General features: G+C 33.2%; 1 long non-coding RNA gene across 5 annotated transcripts; it reads right to left on the bottom strand.

Annotated features, from left to right (window-relative positions):
• Positions 1-545: 545 nt before the first annotated feature.
• LOC114269605 (uncharacterized) lies at positions 546-5,686 on the bottom strand. 5 transcript variants are annotated; one of them, XR_014337051.1, is made up of 6 exons: positions 5,572-5,686; positions 4,592-4,738; positions 3,048-3,136; positions 2,113-2,283; positions 1,387-1,480; positions 546-882 (listed from the first exon to the last, which is right to left on the bottom strand). It is a non-coding gene; the product is annotated as an uncharacterized LOC114269605 (long non-coding RNA). The 5 variants fall into 5 exon arrangements; XR_014337053.1 differs by lacking the exon at positions 546-882 and adding an exon at positions 1,232-1,299 and having other exon boundaries at positions 1,387-1,528; XR_014337052.1 differs by lacking the exon at positions 546-882 and adding an exon at positions 1,232-1,299.
• Positions 5,687-6,395: the final 709 nt, after the last annotated feature.

Raw genomic sequence — 6,395 nt, 5'->3', positions numbered from 1 at the left:
AGCTTTACCATCGTTGAGGTAAGGTTTGTTTGAAGAGGAGCCAATGAGCACGTGGGAGTTTCATCCCCAAATGTGGCTTGTCCCTTCTTTAGAAAGGGTTTCAATTTTGTTCGAAACAATTTATTCCTTTTATAATAATGTTCCTGCAACTGCAGGAAATTCGGCTTTTAGCGGCGTTTAAAAAACGCCACTATAAGTGTCAAAAATGCCGCTAATTCTTTTTGCGACGCTTTGCACCAAGCGCCGAGGACGCAGCCGTCGCTATAACTTTATGATGTTTTAAAAACGTCGTTATATTAGTATAGGCGGCGCTTTTAAAAACGCCGCCAAATGTCTTACTTGACAATATCATGACGTCATTATGATATTTAGCCACATTTTTTAAACGCCGTCATATCTTTTTTAAAAATCTAACCGTTAATATTTAGAGTTTAGGTGGCGTATTTTTAAAAATGCCGTGATATCTTCTTTTTTTTTTTTTGAAATTGTGCTAATTTATGTGATTAAACTAAAAAAATACATATAATAAAACTGAATAACACTAATATGAAATAATAACTTACATTCAAATAGCAAATGCATCATTAATTCACTTTCCCATTCACCAATCACCATTACCCACAAAATAACATATCCACAAATATTACATAACAGTAGGGTGTGAAAATAAACCATTAATATTTAAGAATACTTGGTTACATAACAGTCTCGTATCCAGAATACAAAATTGCTATCATTTGATCAATTTTCTCTTCATCTGTTAGATTATATTTGTTTTCTTCACCCCCATTCATTAGGAGACCAAGCATGTCATGTTTGGTTTCTTGGCAAGCTCTTCTTTCCTCTACTAGTCGTCTCAGCATGCTAACAATGTTTTCTTGCCTGTGAGACATCTCAGTGAGACAAAACATACATACAGAAATATTTAAAACTGTAAAACATCGCTTCCAAATTTACGCCTTCATGTTAGTTGTTGGTTTGTTTCGAAATGAACCAACCGAGAGCCAAATATCCCTCCTCCTGTTATTAATTTAGACTAAAGCACAAATTTTAAAAATTGATGATTAAACTGTAACATATCGGATACTTTAGATATCATTAGTTTACTTGACTTAAAAGCAACATGTACTTAAGAAATAAGTTGTTTACTTGGAAACCGCGGTGGTAATTTGTTCCGGGAAAGTTGATAGGCAGAGAAAGGGTTCCCAACACTAGCTTAAAGAATTCAAGCATGAATTCCCCAGACATTGACTCCCATTCAATACTTGCAATTTGGTTAAACGATGACAAAAATGCCATCTGAACAACAAACAATGTGCAACACAAGTACCTTAAAAACAGTTCAACATTGTGAAAAAAGAAAAAGAAAATGACTAAATCAAACACCTCTTTGGTTTTTTGTTGAATGTCAATGAGTGTGTTGTCCCAATTGCTGAGGTGGCACCTCATGAAGTCATCAAGTTTGGTCAAGAGTTGGGACCTGATGATGGAGGGGCACAGGAGAGAAAGCAAAGCAGCTCTGATGTGCCTGTGGGTGGAGCCATGAACAGGAGCAAATATATATATGTGGAGCTGAGGTTTGATTATGATAAAATAAAAATAAAAAAGCGATACGACAAACAGAGATAGCTGCCCCATCGCTTACATATTCATAGAAATTAAAGCAACAAGTCACAAATATATATAACAAAAATATCTTTATTCAAATTTAATTTAAGTTAGATATGTGGTCGAGTAATTAATGCCAACTACATCCACTATACCTCAACAACTACAAAGATGTTTAGTCATATATATGTCAAAATGATTTGATAAAAATCTCGAGACATAAATTTTGTATGGCTAGAAATGCATGTGGTAGAACGATATGGCTAGAAATAAAAGTAAACAATATATATATATATATATACTCTTGTTTATTATTCTTAATTTTGAGGTGAATCACATTAATCTTATGTGTTTGTGAGTGGGTGTGATTTATACTCTTGTTTATTATTCTTCTCTATGTTTTCATATCTCACCTATCTTGATTAGGTGTTTAGGTGTTCTACAATTCTTAACATGAACAATGCACAAATATACTCTGCAAAGCATGTAAAAGAGGCTACTTACCGTACAAAGCATCACCCTTCTCAGCATGTTCAAATTCAGAAAGGGTTGCCAGTATAGAGTGTAGCTTAACTCTTCCTCCATGAAATCATTAAGGTATTAATGATGAAAGGAAAGCATCACCCTTCTCAGCATGCTCATTAATCCGAGTGGAGTTCCAAAGCTTCAAAACCTCTGGAACAAAATTTCAATATCAGAATCTCAATATCAAAATTTCAATATCAGAACCTCTAGAATTTATCTCATCTCCCATTTCCCATTTCCCGTACATCCCAAACTCTTTAACAGTCACCAAAAGCTACATAGGGAAACAAATAGAATTTAGTTTGTTGTCATATTAGAACAACAAAACTCTTTATGTCTCTCTATTGAAAAGTTCAGGAATAAACTCATTTCTATCATTTAAGTAATGGAACTGTTGAAGCTGACAGATTCTAATTTTCTCTTTCACAAATCAATGTGCTTCTATACCCATTAGTTTTGAGTGACTTTTACCCCCAAATTTTATGGCACTAAATATGAATTGATAAATTAACTGGTAAGAAAAGCAGAATGGGGTCTCAAAGACTTACAACCATATCGCCTTCCTCACCCATAGCAACAGCTGCACGTACAGCTACCCATCTTATATCATGGAAGAAAAGCTTGTGCCCATTAGGAAGAGGTTGATAGCAATCATTCTCTCCATGTTTCAAAATCTTTTCATGAATTTTTTTTAGAAACAACCCCCTTTCTAGAAAAATTTCAAAAACTGTTTTAGCACAAAACGAAAACTAGGTGTTTTGAATTTTATATTGTATTCATTTCTCAAATCACAAAGAAAAAAAAATAAAATGAAGGCATTTTGATTATATTTTTGGAGACCAAAACTTTCTTGTTTCCAGTAGATCAATCAATCAAGTAGCATTAATCTAAAATTGAGGAATTCATGAACCAACCTGGATGGTTTTATGATTCCATTGACATCGTGAAGTATCTTGATAACCCTTTTCTTAGATCAAGAAAGCCCAACCATTCCAATGATTCCCTACTCACATTACAATTCAACATAAAGAGAACAATCTTCAGATATCACATTATTAAATTTAAGATCATACATTACACTCACAGAAAGTTTTTTAAGAGAAAATAAGCAATTTTCTGCATAGTTTTCAATCCACACAGCAGATATTTGAATTTTACATGTGCTTTTAATGATAATTTCTGTGAAATTGTAAACTAAGAACAAAACTCTTTGCTTTTTTTTTTCACCCAAACAACCATTTCAAAATTCACAAGACATCAAAGAGTAATTTGAATTGCATCTTGAAGTTGAACATAGTGTGAATCTGACTGAGGGGTTGTTTGGGGTGTCCTAAATAAATGCACTTTTTGCCTTTTTGGACTAAAAAGTTGAGGAAAAAAATATGGATGTTTGGGTTAACTTGTTGACTTTTTATGGAAAAATGTGTATAAAAAAATTATATAAATTAGTGTGCAGGAAAAAATTAGTATTGAGAGTTGTGCAGTCGTAATTTTTGACTTTTGGTGAATAGTGATAACTTTTTGAGTAACTTTTTGAGTAACTTTTTGACTTTTTAACTTTTTTTACGCTTCCCAAACTTGACCTGAATTCATATGGGGAAAAAAAAAACAAGCAAACAAACAAACAAAAATGAGTGTGAGAAATAGAAGAGGAAAGTAGTAGTACCTCAATAGCATTCATGGTGGAATTGAGGAAAGTTGGAAGAGCTCTGGACCCAAGATCATCAAAAACAGAATGGATCCGATAAATCCATATACCATAGTTCAAATTTTAATTGCTTGATGAGATTGAGAACTAAATACATGATATGACCAAACCAATGTAAAAGGTAAAAGGTAAAATAGATTTTTAATTACCTAATATGCTCCTGCTTCTTTGCCAGAGTAAACCTAATTTTTTGGAGATTAGTCACTAGAGTAACTGGTAAAAATGAAGGTTTTTTATTGACTATCACTTGGCAACACAATTTCACTTGAACATGTGTGTTTAATTACCTAATAATTGCTCTTTATGTAGTAAAGTGGAGAACAAACCTTTAATGCCAACTAAAAGCTACTATTCACAAATAGATATATATATATATATATATTTCAATCTGTGCATGTACATTCAAAAGATAGGGCTGTTTGGTTTAAAAGAAAGAAAACTAATGAAAAAGGAACTAGGTGAAGGAAAAATATCTGAATGCAAAACAGAGTCAAAAAAAGCAAAACTTCTCTCTTTTACATTACAGCCCTCCAACTTAGCAGCTAAGCACATAATAGTAGTAGTCTCACCCTGCACACACACAACACACACACACACACACACACACACACACACACACACACAAAATACCAAACTGTAAACAAAAAATTTAATAAATTCTTCATAGCAAGAGGAATATTTTCATTTTGAAAATTAAAAAAACAAAGAAAAAAAAGCAGAAAATAGAGTAGTAGAAGGTTGGAAACTAACCTCATCATCATCCTCCATACTTGTTTTCTCGCTTCTTAAAAGCTGATTTTAGAAACAACAAACAGGCAATTCCAAGCCCAAAACCAGCCACTCCTCCCACCACAATAGCGACTATCCTTTGTGTATTTTGTGGGTTTTGCCCTGTCCCTACACGCCCACATCAAACACCATTCAGTATTTAGAACTTGACTTACTTTTACAAATCAGAGAAGAGAGTAAGACAGAGAGGAGAGAGAAATAGATATTCCCATTAACAGTCTTTGTTTGAATTGATTGATTTGTTGAGAACTTGATAAGAAACAAACAAACAAAAACAAAAACAGCGAAATTGGGTGAAAAATAAACTGATTGATTACGTATTAATACAAAAGATTACCCACTAAAATATAAAGAAAAAAATAAATATATCACATACTCCTTTCGTATTCATCAAAACAAAAGCACCAAAGCACATAAAACAGAAAGTTCAATCATTTCTTTTATTTTCTCATTCCCCAATCCAAACAATTCAAGCAGAGAGTAATAAATGTAGCAACATATAAATGCATCTATCTATATAAATTTCATATTGAAAGTACAAGTTCATGTTGAGAAATGTATCTCCACTTTACTACATAAACAGAAATTCTTTATCATATTGAAAGTCGAGCACTCAAGAAAGTACAAGTTCATAAGTGATACAAGCATTACAGCCTGTCATACGAACCATTCAGATCAGTGTGGCAACCCTTGGAATCACATCACAAAGCCTTGAAACATAAAGCACAATCATTACATGATGCTATAAAACCATTTGGGAGCAAGAGCACCTGCCCTGTATCCACATTTACATCCTTCAATGAGATGAGGAACATATATTGGCTTCATTGCTCGTTTTGAATGCAATCAACAACATAGCTCAAAACAAAAACAAAAACAAAAATTTGTATATAGGAACAAAAAGTCCAGGATTCAGAAGCAGAAATGGATACCAATTTTACCTTTCTAGATCCCACCAGTTTTCAGAACAGGTCCATCTTGAGGAAAGAAAAGCATCGGCAGGAACTTTGCACGACTTAAAACAGTCTTCACATTGAGCCCATTGGATCTTTTCACTGACACAGTTTCAAACCAGCATTGGTATTTACTTGGCCCAAAACAATGTAGACACAATAACAAGTCCATTTAAAAGTTGCAACAAGACCTTGAGATATGGTATAGTATTAAGAAATATAAATGAAATTCAGTTTCAAGACAAAAGAATGAAAGAACTAATGTTACATTCCTAAAATGGAGACCAAATATGGATGAAAGTTGTACCAAATGCCCATTATTAGCAAATATGGTGCTATTAACTTTATTTTATTGGCTGCAAATACGGTGAAATTGTTAACATGCATCGATCTTGTTAGATTTCCCTATTTCTAATTAGATAGCCAATCATTGTTTCAAATTAGATTTCAAATATAATTCTAAAATGCTCATCTTTGAGAAAAAACTAACGTCAATCATTTTTTATTTTTTATTTTTTTAAAAAGGTAACGAAACAACTGTCATGCCATTTGAACTGCTCGTAGGTAGTAATTCAAAGCTGGGACAATGGAGTTCCTACACTAGTATGATCCCTAAGACAATGGAGGACCTACTACACTACAATGCAATCACAAGAACTCATGACAATAACCAATTAGTGATCCCCAAGACAAAGGTAGCCTTTATATAGTCACTGCAAAGTCCCTTTCTCTAGTAATAGTATGCATTGCAGTAAACAGCTACTTGGTCATATCATGGCAAACAATATGCTGTGAAGACCAGCCATGATATT

Source organism: Camellia sinensis, chromosome 8, assembly GCF_055761805.1.
Source record: "Camellia sinensis isolate YWXY chromosome 8, ASM5576180v1, whole genome shotgun sequence".
NCBI classification, from domain to species: domain Eukaryota; kingdom Viridiplantae; phylum Streptophyta; class Magnoliopsida; order Ericales; family Theaceae; genus Camellia; species Camellia sinensis.
This window is presented reverse-complemented; position numbering and strand designations above follow the sequence as displayed.